This window comes from Pezoporus flaviventris, unplaced genomic scaffold (genome assembly GCF_033815535.1).
Source record: "Pezoporus flaviventris isolate CSIRO_AGI_PZ_B2104156 unplaced genomic scaffold, CSIRO_AGI_Pfla_v1 ptg000002l, whole genome shotgun sequence".
NCBI classification, from domain to species: domain Eukaryota; kingdom Metazoa; phylum Chordata; class Aves; order Psittaciformes; family Psittacidae; genus Pezoporus; species Pezoporus flaviventris.
Genome location: NW_026892550.1, coordinates 81,437,111 through 81,457,453, shown reverse-complemented (window position 1 = coordinate 81,457,453; position 20,343 = coordinate 81,437,111). Strand labels below are relative to the sequence as shown.

Genomic DNA, 20,343 nt, shown 5'->3' with positions numbered 1-20,343 from the left:
TCGTGCTGTAGTATTCCCAACATCTCAGATCGATTCCAATTGAATGCAGTGTCAACCAGTGCAAGTACATTTCAGACCTACTTATTTTAACTTGTCATTGTTGGCAGACTTGAAAACACAAGCACAAAAATTTCAATGGTTTAATCAAAAGTCACCATTCTTCTAGAGTAAAATGGACCAGTTGAACAAAAATCCACACAAAAATCTTGAGCCCCAGAATGAGTATGCATGCATAATTTACAGCTCCCAAACAGTCTTATTAAATTCATGTTTTATACTGTCATAGACAGTCATGGGATATAAAACAATAGTCTGGCTCTTGTAATAGGTCAAAGGTCTGTTTGCTCGTTCATATTTCTCCTTACTCGTTCATATTTCTCCTTACTCAATTTGGCAAGTGGACGCTCTTTCTGTCAAAGAGAAGAGGCCAAAACAAAGGGCAGGTTTTTTCCAAGTTATTTTTGAAATGCCTTGATTCTTGGATGTCCAATTAGGATATTTTAGACCTGGCTGTTGTTACCCTGGAAATCAAATGCTGTTACCACAGCTTAACACAAGCAGCCCAAAATCGTTAAAAGCTTTTGAAAAAAAAAATAAAATTGTAAACATACTCAGGTTTTTTCTTCAACTGTAAAAACCAGCAAGGCACTAATTATAAGCTTAACAGAAAATTCATACCTTCTCTCTTTACAGATCAGTTTTTAACCAGAATTAAAAATTGTGCCATGTAAAGAGCTAAAGATGGGGTCTGCTGTGTTCTTCTTTCTGTTGTCCTCATACACATCCGTATATCTCTTTTTGTATCTGGAATGTGTTTCCGTGCTCGTTTTATTTCCTCTTTTTTATATGTATAATGTATAATGAAAAGCTGTGCATTGTGCTTATCTGAAACACACACAAGACGGAAATTGAATTCTGTGTGGGCTTGAGATGCAGGATCTAGCCCACTGTACAATCTGAGCTGTGCATTTCCCTCATTGTCCAGCGATCAGGAGTGTTTCCACTGGGTAGAAGCACCTTATTTAGTGCAAGTCTCATTAGCATGGTCAGAACCCTAATGGAAGAAGCTGCTGTGAGCTCAAGTCTCTCTGACACTTACAACATGGGTCACTGAGTGACCCATGAGCAATGCTGCTGTATTCAGAGGATACTTTCAACAGCTCATTCACCTCTCTTTCTTATTTTTTTTTATGCTGGTGCTCAGATGTCAGCCTGGGATTATTCATGAGTTGTCACAGATCTGACAACACAGCCCCTTCCTGCGTTTTAAAGCAAAGATTGTTCTTTGAGTACATTATTCCACAGACAGGTTTTTTTCTCCTCAGTATTTCTGCAATGTTTTGCTTTCTTTATCTGCTCTTGTCATAAAACTGAACTACTCTAATCAGGAATTGTTTATTGGAGAATTAACAAAGCAGCAATTATTTGAGATGCTATATTTAACTTTCTTTTAGTCCCAAAGCAAGTGCTCTTACAGTAAACATCTTTGCGTTTAGAAAAATTTCTGTACACTGATGCCAATTTATCATACTTCAGACACCAGTAGGTCATTTTCCCCAAACTCAGGTTATCTACCTGCTGACAATAGATGGTTATCCTCAATAATTCCCAACCCTATGTATCTGTAAGATGCTCAATAGCTTTCTTATTACTTATTTTTAAAGAAATCTTTGAAAGATACCTTCCTTCTATAGTATAAAATAGCAGTGAGATCAAGCTGTCAAACACTACTTTTTCTGTGTTGATTTCAAAGTTCTTTACAAAGGAGCTTGGCATTGCTTTACCTTTTGTCAGTCTGAGAAATTGAAGCACGAAAAAGAAAAATGACTCTTGTGGCAGCCTGGAGTCGATGCCAACTAAGTGCTTTGTCTACTATGTCACACTGCTTTGAAGGGGACTAATCTCGTAGTTTCAACTAGTATTAAACATGCTACTAAAACCATGCAAATATTAGTCATCAACGATATGGATGGGTTATGAAAACAGGCATCATAAAGCCATAGCAAATGACAAATCTTTTGAAAAATTCAGTGAAGGGCAGAATTAGATTTACTTTTTAAAAGAGATTCAAGTAATAGCATAACTTGTGCTCTGTCGCATGACATGTTAGCATGCAAAGTGAGCCAGACAACTATGTTATTTTAACCCACATTCAACGTTCCTATCAGTAAATCTGCACAAAGGGCCCCGTATCCGTATCTCATGTGGTACTATCATTAAATCTCTTTTTTTGCTACTGCTTGGAATTTCATTATGAACCATTAGTGATGTAATGCTAAACCTACAGAATCTTAAACATCTCTTACAATCCGTGGAATAAAGTAGTCTCATGCCAAATAAAAAATGCAGTACCAACAAAAGATGCGGCATCTTTTTCAAATTGCTCATTCCATTTTTTTCCCAAACATGTTTCATCTAAAGTGTTTCAAACCTTCAGTTAGATCTCTTTTCCAATAAAAGCTGTTTTCTTCACTCCCCGGTTCCCAAGACATTATTTGATGCGGCATTTAAATACAAAATGTTTGCTATATGCTGCCCTCTTTTGCATGAATAGTGTTTGAGTTGTTTCTGGTTGTTGTAGGAGCCTGCCTTTAGAATTTTTCCTGGAATTGTGGGATTCTGTGAGAGAGTCTTTCTCACATTTATAATCTGAGATTACCCAATGTTTCATTAATAAGTGACATTAACCATACCAGTCTCAAACTAACAGAGTGGAATTTGTGTCTTTGAGAAGCTTCTTGTTCATAAAGGTGGTTATGATTTACACCGGGAAGAGGATAAAAATCTTTAAAAATGTATATTTAATTATATGGGCAATGATTCCGGGATGTTCTGGATCTTCTGTGAAATGTTTAGCTGGCACAGACATGCTTCCATCACAAATAGGAGAAAAACTGAAAGTTGTACTTTTAAAAGCAGCACATCTTGAGCAGCCAAACAAGGAAAGAACTGCCTGCTTGTGATTTTCAGTCTACAGAAAGGCATGTGTGTGCTTTTCTGGAGGTGCTGTGGAAGCTGTTTTGCTGGAGTTAGTGTTTTAGCACTGAACCTATGATGGCTAGTGGTTGGAAAGCAGTACTGGGGGGGGGGGGGGGGGGGGGTACTGGCAGGAGCACGGTGTGCTTGTGGGTCCTGCTGACTCTGTGGAGCCATTGCTCCATGGGCTTTCCTTGTGCTGTGCAGCGATGTAACAAAGGATGGGCCATCGGGCAAGGGAGTATGTCCTGAATGTTCATACATGTGCTTGGCTGCTGGGGTCGATGAGGAGCTATGCTCAGGAAAAATGAGTTGTTGCTGGCTCCCTTTCAGCGATGTGTGGGAATGAGCTGAGGCCCAGAGCGGTCTCAGCCAGAGTGTGAACATCCATTAATACCTTGTCTTCAGTGTGTACACTGCCATATCTGATTGTCTAGCTGCTCTCCTCACTTTGGAGCAACAAATTGTAAGGCACTGTATTGGTTTGCTGCCTTGTCTTGGACTGTTAGCTTTTTTATCAATAGAAACATAGACTACCAATGGTCAGTTAAACATCGAGGGAGCACTCAATAGGCCTTCCAGTGTGTACCAAAACAGAAATAACCCCAGGTTCTGGAGCTGGAGTATGGATGAGGTTTTCAGCATGGTGTAGCTAGGAGCTAGAAATGCTTCTAGAGAGGATGATGACTTAAATTCCACTCTTCCTTTGTGAACTTGTAAAAAACAGCTTTGTAGATTTAAACAACAAAACTAAACAAACCCCCTCTCCCACAAGCCCCTGTCTCTTCAAAGTTTTATTTTCTTTGAGCTATAAATTCACTGCTGATATTGTCTTAGGAATTGGCTGGGTGCCGGATACAGTTGTCCCACAAAAATGTACAGAATCTCTATCTTTCAGTCTCCAATAAAGAAAAACATGGAACAAAAATGTCAGGGATAAAATGTGTAAAATAGAACATGACCTTCTCTGGAGCAAATATGTTCAAGACTTACAGGAGCCTCAAAAAAGCCACTCTTCTCTAAAATGCAAATGTTTCTTTTGGTGATTGATGCCAGAGGCAGTAAAATAGATGGGTGGATGGTGGGATCTTTAACCAAAAATGTCTGATCAGAGGTTTTAAAACTGGATTCTGCCTATATGTGCAGCATTCATGCATATGCTGTGTTTTTGTAGGCTGACAGCTGATAACCTGCACTGCTTTTTTTCCCGTCATATAATTGACTATCATATGTTGAGTTGCCATCAAACTGTTGTTAACACAAATGGTTAGAAATTCAGCTTCATGTTTGAGTTATGCAAGGAACTAAAAGCTGTACTTTGAGCAAGGTTATGGCTAACTGTGCTTTTTCACATCAGTAGTGAAAAATACTGTGAAAACAGGCAAAACTGTTTTAGGTCTCTTCTAAATGCTGTTAGTGGAGAAATGAGAGGACTTATTTTAATATGTAAGATAAAAGTGTAAAAGAAGTTTCCTTGCTGTGGTAGGTAGAATTATTGTTTTGCCATCTTAACTATGTTCCTTTAATCAGTTGTATATAAACATATATAATGCATATATATATAATATATATATGTAAATAAAAAAATCTTGTGAACAATTGCATCCTAAGGGAGACTTCCAAAAGCACCTAGGAAGTCCAGGAAGACACCTTTCTGTCACATTTCTTCTTCATCCTGGTCAGGTGTAAGAGTTGGGAGTTTGCATCTGAGGAGGACTACCTTATTGAGCATTTAAGATGTTGTGCATATGTGTGGTTCTGCATTGTGGGTTGCTTGCTATTAGCACATCAAAGAGGAACTACTTCCTGTGATGGGTGGTGGTTTTCATGTTGTCTCTTGAGGTGATCGTAAGTGGAAGATGGTGTTGCTGGGCGCACTGACAAATATTTTCATTTGTCTCCCTTAAAATGTCTGCAGCCCAGATACACTTGGTGTGATGTCTTTTGATCTCAGGAGCTGAATAAAACCAGGCTGAGTAATCCCTGGGAACCTCTGCAGCCAGAGTTGCTGGAAAGCAGGGTAATTCAGCGCATACACTGGTTTCTTCTGAATCAGTGCCATACCTGATATGGTTTCAATGAGTTGCTTGGCTGTTGTTCCCACCTCCTCTTTTAACAGCCCTAATCCAGGACTCCAAAGATGTTCAGGAATCAAACTTTTATTTCTGTAAGTATTTAAATATTTGTGCCATAACTGGAGGAGTTGTCCTCAGCATTTTGGCTGAAAACCACTTTAAAGGGTATGGCATTTCATGGATGTGGCAATGAAGGAAGGCATTTTGTTTCCTTATTTAGCTTATGGAAAAGAGGATCAAGCCACTTCCAGGGGTATTGAAGTTGGTAGCCCTCCGTGCCATCATTTTTGTTTGCAGGCTCTACCATCTAAGTGTTTATACATGTAACATCATGGGACAGGCCTGCCAGGATTGCCCTACTGTGAGAGACTACAGTGCCTCAACATAATTTCCAGTCAGCATGTAATATCCTGACACTATTACTGATGAGGGAAAGGACTGGTCCATAGGTCCCTCTTTGTGAAACAGGATGTGTGTGAAGCCCTGCAACTCATTTTTCCTGGAGCTCAAGCTTATTCTACAGCCCGTGCTCACATACCCTGGGTTGACCTGATATCAAATAAGCAGCAGTGTAATAGTGAATGAGACCTTGTTTTCATTCATGTCACTAAAATGGCCTAAACCATTAAAAATTGTGCTCTAAGTTGATTTGGAAAAACTTAGAGGCACTCCAGGTTTTAGGAACTAGCTCAGAAAACTTACAGGGCTTTTTTTTTTTTTTTTTGTAGCATGCCATTAATTTGACAGACAAAATTAGGTCAAGTTAAATTGAGGGGAAGGAATTTCTTCTAAATGTTAGACTAATGCCTTGTGAGCTAAGCTATAATGACTTTAGTTTCTGAAAATGATCATTTCCCTCTGCCTACAGAGAACAGATTTTCACCTTGGAAGTGGGCAATGGAAAGTCGTGCTTTAATTTGCTTATAAAAATGTAAGTGGTCTGCTTCTCTGTTCAGAAGTAGCTATCTCTAGCTATAAAATTATGAAAGAAAGATAGTACTAACAACTTGAAGAAGAAGAGAAAGTTTGTATTTTCACAACTTTTTGGATTTGGTACCCTGTTTTCCCTCAACTTGGTAATTAGTTGGTGAGTGTAGAAGTAAATACAATGATGAGGAGATCTATAGGAAAGATTAAAGAAATAATAAGGTAAATCCATTTTTGTCACACTTTAGTCTCCTTTAGGAAAGAAGTGCATGACAATTAAGTCTCAGTTTTTCTTTAGGCATGTCATCCAGAGATTGCTTGACTATGAACCAAATAGATTAGTTTTATACAGTCCTTTTAGCCGCTGGTGTCGTTGACTGGTATTTATTGGTATAAACCAGTATGAAAGTGTATCAACAAATGGATAAAACGTTCCTCTGTCTCAAATTTTGTCTAGTAATTAGTGTTCAATCATGTCTAGTCTTTCATTTCATGGATGTTTCATTAACTGTTTCATTTTAGGAGAGAATTCAGGTTTGATAAATTTAATGGAACAGATTCAGACTTTATGCATAGAAAATGTTATTACAATTAGCAAATAGTGTAAAATATATTTATTAATTTTGTTTCACTGAGGAATATTTGAAGAGGTGTCACATAATGGATTTTTTTTTTTTTTTTTGATACTGTGCTTTGGACTAGAGAATAAAATCAGTCCATGAAAGAAAAAACATGTCTTTGGTCAGGTATGTGTGTGTGCTCTGGACATAGTATGTATGTTTTGGCTCTTCCTCAAAAAATGCGTGTCTAACTTCAAGTAGGCAACTAATCTTGTTTGGTTTGTGAGGATCATGCTTAACATACTTAAGTACCTTGTGAATGTGAGCACTTGATGTTAAAGTATCACAGGAAACAAGGCCAAGTGAAAGCCTTAGAATGGAAATGAGGTGTCCTGACTAAGACTGAGATGGAGCTTTATCTCTGATATATCTCAGCAGTCAGGAAGTCACAGAATTTAAGCTATTTATTATGTTGCAACTTTGAATTTTTATTTTCCTCATTATATGTAAATTATAGTGTGTTTCTTTTTTCATAGCTACAGAAGTTATGTTGGGTGGGCAGTGTAAAAGCTGATTTCCTACTTGGAAGAACTGGATCACTTCATGTAGCTACAGGACTTCTGAATGGCATGTCAGTCACTGAATTTTATTAATAACTGGAGCAGTTGTGTTTTGTTGATGCAGGGGTAGTTCTAGATTTTTCTCTGCATTAGGACATGCAACTGCTATTGACTGTAATGGGAGTTTTACTGAAGCTGAGATAGTCCAGAAATCTGGGCCTCTGCAATGCTCAGAGGTAATCTGTTCCTTTTACCAGGTTTCCTGGATTTGGCCAACCTCAGAAAAAGTGGATATCTTCAGCCCTTCCTTTGATGCAGTCTTAGGAAGGTCCACGGTAAAACTTTCTGTAGGAACTGACATCTCAGCTGGACACAGCTGTGATTTTCCGTCGTGGCTGTTCTTGGGCCAACAGAGGTGTTACTTGCTTTTGCAAAACTACAGGATACAAGTTGTGTTTAGTCATGTTGGAGCACAGTACCCTTCGTGTTGTGGAGGCTTTTAGTCCCCTATCATCCCATCACATGCTGTCTTCATAAGACCTCGTTTGGCAAACAGTATAAAATTAAAACAACCCCCTCAAAATTCCCTGAGATAAGCACCCCGCCCTCCTGCCCCAGCACTACTGCTTAGTGTTTTAGAAGAAATGGCACAAAAATGCAATGTCACTTGCAAAGGTGGGTTATATTTTTCCAGGGCTTTGTCAAATATTCTGCTCAAACCAGTTGGTCTAATGAATACTCATGTCTGTTGATGGTGTTGATTAGGTGGAGAAACAGGGAAGGTAAACTATATTTGTCTAATTAAAGACTGATTGTGAAAGCAGCTCATTTTGAGAGAACTTTCTTCACCTGGTTTAATAGATAAATAAAATTTATCTGGACCTTATCATATCGGCCTTTTGTTTTTTAAGTATATAGACCTTTGGAAGTTTTCTCTCTTCACTGCCTCTGTAGATGAAAGGGAATGGGAGCCAGCAGAGCCCAGGAGCAGCTTTCTAGTTGGCTTACATTACTCCAAGAAGGATATCTGAATGTGTTCTCTCTCTGAGATATTGCTAGGAGGCAATTTGTAGTCTCACTGCACACTGACCAAACTGTTGTTATTTATCCTGGCTGTTACTTGAAGGTGGCTGTTTTATTACTGTAACAGTCAGAAAGTGACTATGTACATGTAAAGACAGACAAAAAACCTGTCACCGAAAACTGCATAAATGTATTCCAGCAGCTATGCAGAAATAGCCAAATGTTTTTGCATCTTTGACTGGAAGCAGCCAGTAGTCAAGGAACTGTGCTGGCCTACAGCCAAAACAAATAGGGAATTCCCTTAGATATTTTTTGTGAAGCAAATCATGGGGGCATAATCAAGTTTGGCTCCATATTAATCGGTGCAGTTTGGCTATTAAAATTCTCAGTTCTGTGGCTGATGCTTCCTGGGCTTTTCTAAGAATTGCATTACATTGTGATTGAGTTACACTCATGGCAGCAGGATCAGGTTAATGGAGGAGCAGTTTTCCCTGCAAGGGGAAGCGGCTCTTTTCCCTTAATGAGGCTTTGGATGCATATTGCAGTTTGCCCTTTCTTGCTTGGGGTTTTCTTCTTCCTCACTGGAATAATGACCTGCGTCACTGGAAAAAGAAAAGGAGCTGCAAGTCAGCTTCATCAGTGGTGCTACGGTACTGTGAAGTTCTGCCTTTGGTGCCTTCTTCATTCCAACCCATAAATACTTCTGTCTTTCCAGTGCCTGTGATAACTGTTTGGTTAATCAAAGAATCCCTCGGGAGCTGAAGAAGCAGCATCTTCCAGGCTCAGGGGCATCATAACTGGTGAGATATGCTATTTATGTTCTTATATATATACATATATATATAAAGTACACCCAAGTATATATATATACTTGGGTGTACTTTATTTTCCTGGAGGTATTATAAGTTAGTCGAGACACTAACTTCAGCTTAGTTTCCTTTGAAACTCAAGGTCTGATGTGGAAAGAGGCCATTCTGTGTGGTTAGCGTTCAGCTGAATTTAACACATTAGAAAGATACTTTCTGGTTGTCCTTGATTGAACTGACTGTCAGAAATTGCTTGGGTATGTGGGAGCCTTCCACCTTGATGTTTCCTTTTGTTAGTGTTTTATGTGCTAAGGATTATGAGTAAGTATGTGCACAGTAATATAGCTCTCTGAGAGAGAGGAAAATTCTTCCATGTTCTGCTTCCTATGGTGGCTCCTGGACATTAAACCTATATGTAGTCACATTTGCACACACACATCAGCTGTATACACATGGTACAGACTGAGGTAATTATTTCAGCTCAGCAGCCATATTAGTCTTTCTCCTGGTGAAAGATTATGAATATGGAGACTATTATATGTCATTAAGATAATAGTGTTGCTGAATATGTTAGTAAAGTCAATGACTCTATATCCCCTAGGTGTTCTGGTTTTAGTTTGACAGGGACATGTGAAATTATTCTGCCTGCCAGGTGGGAGGAAATTTGCCTTTCAAGAGATTGTTGCTTCAGCACTTGATAGGAGTCTTGCTTATAATTGCTGTTTAGCAAAAATTGCTCTAAGTGAGGAACTCCATGATTTTGACTACACAGGGGGAGGTTATGATGTCATGTGTAACAAATTCCCTGTTCCAAAAGCATGGGGCATTTATATAAAATAGTAACAATGCAGAGTTATAGCAGTGAAGATGAAGGAAAACAATTAAAAGGGATTTATAAGCAGAAGCCAGCCTTGATGATAAGGTGAGGGAGGGACTTGCCTTGAATGGCTACGTTTTTGTTGAATGCCTCTCTGAAATGGCTGGGCACTGTCAAGGGCTGTGCCTTGGATGGGGGATATCAGAGATCCAGTCTTGACTTTTTCTGTGAGAGTAATCTTTTGTAAGTGTCTCAAGAAGCTGTGGTCATACACATGGCAGAAGTGATGGCTGTGGGGTCTGCATTAACTTGTAGTGAGTGAAGAGCAGATAAAGGCTTGTGTTTGAGTGATGTTGCCTGTCTTGCACCATTTTTCTAGTCCACCTTTTATGATGACTGGTGATCATCAGGCAGATCTCAGTGTTAAGCAGCATTCCTGAGTGCATACTGAGTTTGTATGGTCAGCCGTAGCTTGCCTGCTCTTCTGAGCTCTGAATTTCACAGCTTACATCAGGAGATGAGGCTTAGGGTGAGCTGGGCTAAAGCCAGGAGTAATAGAAACCTAGAAGTGATAGGTTGTTGGAGAGTACTGGCTTCCAAACAGTTCTTTTTTATTTGCATGTAGAAGTGTAAAGGCTCCAGTTTAATTCCTTGGGAATAATTAATCCTTATGTGTTGGAAAGCAATGCAATATGCAACGGGTAAGCTCTCCCAGGAAAGGCATGTCAGAGTAAAATTTTTGAGGCTGTTAACTAACGCTGACAGAGTTGGTTAATTCTGTAAGTATAATATTTTGGGTAAATTCCCAGCCTCTAAATGCCTGCAGGCAGACTTGTCCGTATTTGTGGTGTATTTGAGGTCTAGCGTTCCTCCTTTGGGCCGTGTATGTTAAGAGGAAGTTTTAATGGAAGGAAACATTGTGGCAGAGTAATAGCCTCCTCTGAAGCACTTCCCAAAGAAATGTGAAGGCCAAAGGTTTTGTTTTTTCAAGGCAAAAAATGTGAATCCTCTAATATTTATTCAGTTATAAATAGTGATGAGCAAGGCTCCAAGGATGGATTCCTGGGAGATTGTATCAGGGGTTGTTATTCCCCAAGCTAGGCAAATGCAATGGTTTTCTTTAATTGTTGTATCCTCTTTGGCACAGAGAACAGCAGATAGAGAATAATTGTAATCAATTTGTGAGTTTTTCATCCCTCTGCTCAGGTGCCTTTTATTTCTCTTGTCCCAACAAGAACAAAAATGTGTCTTATTTCTAATAACAGATGGCAGTTTGAGACTGGGAGAATCTTAATTCTAAATGTCTTGGTTCTCCAGCCATGGCAGTAGTGATTCAGATTATATTAGCATTAGGGGCAGTGCAGATGGTAGGAGAAAGTGCATCCTGGTAGGGGGAAGCACTTAACTCGGATGCAATAGCTGCTGCTGTTGAATGACTAGCTGGGCTTGGGCAATTAACTGCATTTATCCTTGCCTCTCTTTCTGCATCTGTAAACAGAAAGGGAGTTTTTTACTTGTTTACAACTTTGAGAGTTGCTGTTTGAAAATGCTGTGTTCCTTTAAACTGAACCCAAAATCTACTAATATAATTATTAATAGATGAATGTCAGCTAATTCAATTAACAGATTAGTTTGCCTCTCACAGTGAAATTCAGCCTCTTACAGGGCAGGTCTTATAAAGCTCAGCAAGCAATTTATGCACTGCTGAAGATTTAACATAAACCCCAAGTGATGCACAAGCCTTGCTAAAGAGGCTGAAACAGAACCTTCATAATGCCTTGGCACTTCTAAACAGAGTTACAGCATTTGAGATGTGTTTTATAGATTCATAGGTCTGCCTGAAACCACAGGGCAGTCCCGGTGCATGTGGGGCATCTGCCTCATTCATTTGCATTACCAGAAAAATAATGTCTAGACATAAAATTCTAAAATATAAGAAAATGCACAGCATTAGTTCTTAGGAAAGGAGTGCAGTTTCTGGTTTGCTTTCTGTATTATCTATATCAAGAATGAATGTATGGTAACTAAACTTACTGGGAAAAGTGTCTGGTAGTAAATGAATTAGCTAAGACCTCATATAGGAAAAAAAGGTATTTTTCAAGCACTGGTATGGTTTTGTGTCGATATATGTTTTTCTGTTAGTAGTTATTGAGAAGAAATATCAAAATTGGCCTCTAATAATTATTAGATATCATTCCATAACCTTGCAATGTAGCATTTTTTTTCCAACATATGTAAGGCCGGTATTTAACTTTTTAGAGTTGTGGCTAGGATCTTTAGGATATTTTGAAGTTTAGGGAACCTAACAGATACCCCATTGTAATGTGTTGTGTGCTATCCACATCCAGAAAATTAATACCCAGTACTTATAACTCCCTCTTCTCCCCTCAGAACCCAACAAAAAACCAAACCGGCCAAGTCACAGGGATCAAATGACAGAACTGCTGCTTTTTTTGGTGGCTGTTTGTACTATCATATATGCTAAAGGCATTCCAACCAAGGGCATGTGGCCATAATGGAATTTGATGTACAATCAGTTTTAGGGAACAGCCTGTGCCTTGTTAATATAATCCATAAAAGGCTTCCAAACTTCCTGAAACCAGTTCCTTCTGTTTTCAAGTCTGCATATGATCTCATAGGAAATGATCTGGGAGAGGCCAGCTAACCCTTTTGCATAATCAAGGTAGCATTGTTCTTTTAATGCCTAAAGTGACTTGTTTCACTGATATAAGCTCAATGATCCACTTCTCCTCTGTCGCCAAATGCCTGTTATCAGACTTTGCACTGATTTCAGTGACATTCGATTAAGAGTGAGAGGACTGAAGTGTGACTGAAAGGCTGGCCTTGATAATGCCATTCATCTGCTTTGTCACCCTTTTTTGTCTGAAGTATTTTTAAAAATTCTAAACCTGGTGAAATTTGAAAGAGAACTGCAAATATGTAACATGGGTGAGCAAGGCTTATTTTGCAGTGGACTTAGAAGCAGGTAAGCAATCTGTGTTTTGCTAAGTTTCTGAAATAGCAGTAGTAGCAGGGCAGAAAGTGAGGAAAATATCCGCCCTGGATTTGATATTATAGAACATCTCATTTTTACATTAGCAGTAGATATAGAAAATGTGTTCCTGTATTGTAGCTCTTTAAATCCCTCACTTTCTTGGATGCTTACACAAGTGCAGAGTGCCTAATGGAGTGCGTGTTCTTTTATATTTTCAGGATACCCAGGATTTCCTTAATATAGCTAGGCCAAGAAGGGAAACACTTCAATGAGCTTCTATCTCTGAAACGAGCATTAATCTTCATTGGCAGGGGAGAAAGAAAAAAAGTATCTGGGTTCTGTAACTGTGCAGAAGTACAATCATGGTCTAGTTCATATGAGCAGGTAGTAACTGCACCAAACTGAAACTACAGTGAGCCTAAGCAGAGAGCACTGAGACACTCTGCTTACTGCAGAGTTGTTAAGTTTGGCACTCTGCTCTGGGCTTCAGTCAAACATTTTCTTAACCATATTAGGCAATAGGCTTTTGATGTACTTCTTATTGTTTGTGCTCGTATTTTATGGACTAGACAGCCACTGCTTTTAAGATCTAGCAGGTTTAAGAAAATAAGACAAATAAAACCCTTTAAAAACTGTCATTAAAGTTTGGCAACAAAAGAACAGCATTTCCCAAGACAAAGGTACCCAAAGCTGACATTGCTATAACACAAGTTGGTGGTTCCCTTGTGCTTTTCATCCGTATATCTTGATCACTCTGTAAAACAGACCCTGGTAAAAGCCCAGTAGGTAAATATTATGCTCTTATTCAGCTGAAAGAAAAAACAGTGCAGTGAATCTGACTGGCTAAGGCACAAGCATGCCCATTCCCTTTGGCGGACTCATCAGAGGCATGGTTAGCCCCCAGCAGAGGGGCAGGGTGAGCAAGTGGGTTGGTGACTTTTTAAACTGTTGTAACATGATTTCCTTGAGTTTGGTAAATGAAGCCTTTTGTGTCCTGGTGAACTGTCAACAAGATCCACTTGTGTGCCTGTCCTGTTTCCCTGAGAAAACAAAGAGGAGAAACAGAAAATACTAAATATTGAGTTGATTGGTTCCCTCACCATTGCAAATTATCCCAAAGCCAATCAGGATCTGGCATTTATTTTCATGACTGAGGCACTGGCAAATGCCCCATCTAGGACATTCTTTATCAACACATGCAGGTCTTCTTGTGTCAGGGAGTTCCTAGTCAGAGCTGTAGCTTATATCTTGGGCACTGCAAAAGTATGTCTGTGTTGCTTCAGGGTTACGGATGTCTGAAATTCCCTAATCAGGGATAGAATATTCCACTGGAGAAATTTCAAAACCCATTTTCAACCTAAAATTTCAAAATAGGGTGTTCTCAGGATTTAACTGGCAATTTTTGTGTTCTTAAAGGATGAAAAGTTGAGAGGCACTAGTGTTGGTTAAATATATTATCAAGTCTACCTCATACTCTAGTAAATTTTACTATTAAAATTTTTATCAATAAATGTTTTAATAATTTTTGATTAACTACTACTCCATGTAGTTGTAAACTTTCACTAGAATGCTCTTGCTAATGCTCTTCTAATACTTGCAGACAGTTGTCACATCCTCTTCTTAGGATTAGTCAGTTGGTGCATCCTTATGCTTTTAATCTCTCTTTGTAAGTCAGCCCCTCTCTGCCTGCTTAACATCTTTATGGCTCTCTTGTGATCTTCCTCTGGGGTTGTTATTGTCATTCAGGAAATGAGTTCTCCAGAGCTGCATAAAATATTCCAGGTGTGATCACCAGAGCTCTGTGTTAGGGATATTACCTTTCTGCCCTGTGAGGTTGCCTTTTTGTTTCATTTAATATTGCTTGGACTTTTTCTGATACCACATCATGCATTATTTTTTGTCTGCTCTAAGTAACAGTATTAAATAAGGCTCAAATTTGAGTCTTCTGATTGAAAAATTTGGAAACATTCTTCAAAGATGCAAAAATAGCTGAAGCCATGCCCATGGTTTGTAGCTGTGCTGCCACGAGGCTTGAATGGTCTTGTGAGCTCTGAACCTGCTTTTTGCTGACAATGTGTATGGTATTATACAAGTCGTTTGACTTCTTGACCCCTGTGTCTGTATGTGTTAGAGGATGATAACACTATAATAGCTGCTTTTGGTAAGTCTCCTGTGAGTGTTGGTTCAAGTTTGTATGCAATCTGGAAAATATAAAGTGGAAATGTAAAATATTTGGGCAAAAGGCTGCAAGAAACCACACTACATGACCTGTAGGCTTATGTTGTCCAGGCTCGCGGAGATTGAGGAGGGTGATCATTAAAAATTCTTCTCATGCATAATCATTTGTCACCTTTGTTAAAAGAAGAGCGGAACTAAATCAAGTAAAAAGGGTGAACTTTTTATTGAGTGTAACCTCTGCGTATTTCACTAGAGACCCATTGAGAACACGGTTTTAACATGTCCAAATTTCCTTTGTTGTTTTGCCCAACTGTTGATTTTTATTGAGATCTGCACAAGCAAGTGTACAATTGGCCAAAAATCTTGGAAAAGGAAGTGAGCCTTTTGTTTAGGTGTGTTTATATCCATGCAAAATGAATGCAATATAATAAAAAATGTGGCAGGGTAGGGGGTGGAGCATGGAGAGAATAAAATATTATTTTTGCATGTACTCTGAACTCATGTAAATATGACACATCACAAACGTTTCTTCAGAGCCCAGGCTGTTAATCCACTCACTGACACAGTGTATGGATTTACTGGATTAAAGAAAACTGCATCATACCTTGCTGCATGTAGTAGATGCAGATGGAGGCAGATTTGTCTGACAATCCTCTGCCCATCATCTTTTGAATTAAAAAGCTGGTGAAGTTTTCACTGCAGAAACATACAGTTGATGTTAATTTGTGAGGAGCTGGTGTTTATCGGTGCTATATATATACATATATATATATATACCCGGTGAAGGGTTCTCTGAGTATTGTAACATATCTGAAAGCCAGGCAGTCTTTTTAATCAGGTCCAGTACTGCTTATGTGAGTTGAAAAATTTGCAGTAGTGGTCCTTGAGGCTACGTCCATGATTTACAGATTTAGTAAGCTAAGTTTATATTTGGAAATGAATGCTCTGAGGTAACTGAGGATAGACATACCTGAAAAAAGTTTTCTTAGGTAGTTAAACTTTTCACTGTAAATAGCTGCTTATAGAATTTGGTGGTTGAAAGATTACACAACCACTTGTGTGAGAGTTACTGGCCAGGTGAAGGCTTTAGCCATGGACCAGAGCCATGGATGAGGACTGTAAGGTGCACAAAAGGTTTGAAAATGCAATGCTGGCATGTAAATGTGCATGAGCTTTTGTGGCAGAAGGGAGGAGGTTCTAGATGACCATGTTCTGCATTCCCACAATACATCAGACTGAGACAAAATAGACGAAAGCGCAGCCTCAGTTCTGAATTCACTCAAGGGAAATGAGGAGGGAATAGAGAAACACTCCTGCTGGTTCCCATTTTAGATCCAGTAGAGACAGGAGTTGTGCTGTAGGGCTGCAGTTCAGTTCTTGCAAAAAAGCATTTCTATGGAATTTTGGCCTTAGGTGGACTTCCCAAGAACAGCTACTGTTCAGAAGATATTCCAGCTAAAAATCTTCTGAGAGCAGTTTGAAAGTGTTGGCACCGTTTCACCTGAACTCCGATCCAACTTCAGCTATGAGAGGAACGCAAGAGGTTCTGATTTGGATCTAAAAGCTTCCTGTCTACACTGTCCAGCTTGTACATAATAATGTGCAAACAGAACAACACCCCAACTAAGCGCCCCCCCCCCCCCAATGACCACTTATAAAGAATATGAAGATAAAGTTGTACAGAATTTGTATTTGACTAGAAGAAGGCATAGCTTTAACCGCAGACCATTACAACCAGATGACAACATGTCCTCAGCAGTGAGAGGCAAGATTGTTGCAGGGTAACATGACACAAAAGCCAAAGGGACCCACACTGCACTGACTGAAAACACAGCCTGTGTTTTGGCTGGCTTTAAGCTGCCTTAGCAGAAATCCTTCCTGTTATAGTATTGTTGTTGTATTGTTGTTGTCAGCACCACAACTAATTCAGTTGTTACTGGCATCTGCATATGGACCTTTCCTTGACTTAATCTTAAACTACTAGGACTGGGCTATTGTATTGAGCTGTGTGAGAGACATTCAACAAGAATTCAAGAAGATGCTTTGTTTTCCTATACCTCAATTTTCCTATTGGAAGTGACCTTACCTGGCAGAACCAGAATAGGCAACATGTTCTGGATCCAGCCTATTTTATGTGTATAAAAGGCAGCTATTTTTAAGCGCTGATTTTACTATGGGCCACCTGTGGTGTTCTTGAGACAGAATTATGATGTTGCTTTGGATGCTTGTTTTTTTTTGTTTTTGTTTTTGTGTGCCTCCTTCTGTATCTCTGTGGTGTGTAATAGAGTAAGCTATAGAGCTGTTACTACATCTACCTGTGTTTTGGGGAGAAATATCTTCCTATTATTGTGTCCCCCCAGTCTGTTCCAGAATTTTAGCTAATCATCTTGTCAAGAATTTAATTAAGAGTATGGATAAAAGAGAAGATTTTGGTTATGATGCTTAATAAAATGTGTACATGTGACTATGAAGTTAAAGGTAAGCAGATTTTATGCTCCAGAGTGTGACCTGAATGCTCAGGGATTCAGAAAAAAGAGTTCACCTGTCTTATCCTACTTGTTATTGCATGATTTTGGTAGGTGAATTGTAGATTTGTTTTGTTTTCTCTTTGAATATTTCATAGGCGCTGCTGGAGGCTGAATGCTGATACTGGTAGAGTAGCAACTCCAGCTGGCATCACTGATGTTATGCTTACGATCCAAACAACAATAACAGATCAGAGCTCTATAATAATAGGAAAAGGAATTCTATAAACAAATTAAATATGTGGAAAATCCAAGTGAAAATATCAGTGGTTAGGGGAAAGTTTCAAGGACAGAAAATAGGCACTCAGTGAAAGTCAAAGCTGGTAACTGTCCATTGTATCTCTTTAAAATTTCTCTTTAAATTTTCAGGTTCAGATTTTTTTGCTTTAAGGAAAAGAAATGGATTTAATGGACTTTAAAGCCATATGCTTGGCAAAAATATTTCTGCATCTTGACTTCATTATACTTGTACAGCTATCCCAATCTGGCTTTAGGTTGGGGTTTTGTATGTTGATTTGATTGTTACCTATGGTTAGTAGGATTTCCACAGTCAAAGTATCTTTGGTTCTGGTTTTGTTACATCTGTCATTGAATTTTGATACCTTTTGGCTATAAGCATATGCTAACTTGCCAGCTGCAGCTTTAGGAATCTTTTTCTGCAAGTGCTTCTGCGGAGAAGGTAATGACTGTAATACTTCCTTCTCCTTCCTGTGGTCTTTCGATGAGCTCCAGCTTACTGCTGTTCTTGTTGAAGACACGCATATAGTACTTATGATGAAACTGGAAAGTAGCATTATAAAATACAGACGGTAGGCTAGAAAAAAAATTTGGCAAGTAGTCTAGTCCATTCTATTGACCCAAACCAGAAGTTACTACTTAAATAATTTGAGTGGTGTATTCTGTTCTGGAAGTGGCCCATGCAGAGCTTTGCGGTTTGCTTCAGTTGACCTGTAACAGTGCTTAATTATCTTTCTCTTTACATAGCTTCTCCAGGTGTGTTAATTGATAAGGAAATCAGTAGTGTCAAGGGAGAAAATCAGTCTCAATTGCTCCATATTAAGCACATTATGTCTTGTCCTGCTTTCAGTGGATATGAAGAGTTTATAATTCTCTGCTTTTTAATATGTATGAGGAGAATTACCATGTATTTTAGGCTCAGCAAACCTGACTCTTCCAACCTCTTCATGGAGACCGCGTTTCCTAGATCTCTGAAAACTTCTGTTGTCCTCTTCTGGATCCTCTTTCAGTTTGTCCATATCTTTACTGAAGTTATGTATACCTGCAGATGAACTCAGGACTCTAGCCACTGTGTAATTTCTGTGTTTCAAACATGACACTTTTCTTGCAGTGTGATTCACTATCAGCCCTTGGTGGTGGGGTTTTTCCTATTTTTATTTGTAAGAACTCAGAATTACTGCCCCATTTAGTAAATTGCTATCTAGTGTTTGTAAGAGCAATTACCAAATCGTTGTAATGATTTTTGGAGAGATTTAGCCTGCAAGCTTAGAATGCACAAAGCTGAAAAATGCCTGGCTTTACATGTTCTGATATTAGTCAATAATGCCTTCACTTGCAATTCTCAACTGTTAGGCTTCACAGGATAGATCAGGCTGAAAAACAAACCAGGCTGAAATGGGGAGGTAAGCCCTGGAGCAGTGATGGAAATGGATGCATGAAATGTTTCAATGAGTTTTTCTAAGTTGTTAGAACAGCAAGCAGAGAAACAGAGGAGCAGGATGGAGCTGGAGCCAAGTTTCTTCAACACCTATGGGTGTGCTTCATATTAATTTTTAATATCTGGTTTTAGAAATCCTGAGAAAGAAGAGACAATGCTATGACAGAAGAGCAAACATATTTTGTTGAAAGTGGAGTGAACATGTAATGTTATTAGGAGTGGAAACCACTCTCCTTCCATATAAGATGAACAGCTTAAGGCAAGGTTCTTGCTCCTCCAGTCTTCCTTGTTACCTCATGACTGAAAGATTTTGGAGTCTTTGAAGTAAATTTACCATAGCAGTGTCTCTTTGTGCTTCGTTTCCTGGATGCTCACTCGGTGAGCAATTGTTAATGAAAAGGACAGCACTTATCATGTACATCCCCTAAAGATGTAAATTAATAGCATTGACGCCAATATAAAAAATATTTTCAGTTCCTAACATCCATTTACCATGGCTCAAAAATGCTTAATTCAGAATAGCAGCCTTGCAGGGAAAGGTCCATATTCATTCTAATGCTCCTCAGCCAGTCATTCAATTCAAGCCATCTTTTTCTACTTTGTAAAAGAGAGGGGGTTGAAAAAGAGTGTCTCTCAGTATAACTATGCAGTAGAGAAAAAAAGCTTTGGAAATACAAGGCTAAGGAAATATAAAATTGGGCTTGTTATTGTAATGAAGCATAATGGTAAGAGTTCAAAATGGGTCTGTTACTGTAATCAAGCAGAGAAAAGGCTCTAATCCTTTGAAGAATACAAGTTTTTTACATTATTTGCCCAGGTGTGGGTGTGATGGATGGGGCCAGATGTCCGTGGTGCAACTCTGTGGGCTCTATGAGGGTCAAGCTGAAACTCGCCAATATTCTCAGAAGAGACTTACTAAAGGGATAAGCTTTCTTGCACTGGGGACTACCTAGCTACATTATTCACCTTTAGAAATAGCAATATTTTAGGGCGATAACTGATACACTGTAGATTTTCACTGTGCTAGGAATAGGAAATAACCGCTGTTTCAAACTTTCCCATGCACTGAATGAATAAGGACATCTGTATTTAAGCTCAACACCTTTTCTATCTTTTGAAACCGTGCTGGTAATTTTCTGTCTGAACCTAGGTATATCTTGTGCACTTTACTGTAGTACAAATGTACACCATGACTGAGTGCTAGGTACTGTTAATAAAATTCAATT

At 38.9% G+C, this 20,343-nt stretch overlaps 1 protein-coding gene across 10 annotated transcripts in view; it reads left to right on the top strand.

The window, feature by feature from the left end:
- The window catches only part of CALD1 (caldesmon 1), a 253,249-nt gene that overhangs the window by 91,236 nt on the left and 141,670 nt on the right, over positions 1 to 20,343 (top strand). The window contains exon 2 of one of the 10 annotated variants that reach the window (XM_061444727.1): positions 8,837 to 8,921. The exons of the other annotated variants lie outside the window; for them this stretch is intronic. The gene's annotated coding sequence lies outside the window, so the exon portion shown is untranslated. The remainder of the gene's footprint in view (positions 1 to 8,836; positions 8,922 to 20,343) is intronic. 10 annotated transcript variants of the gene reach the window in all.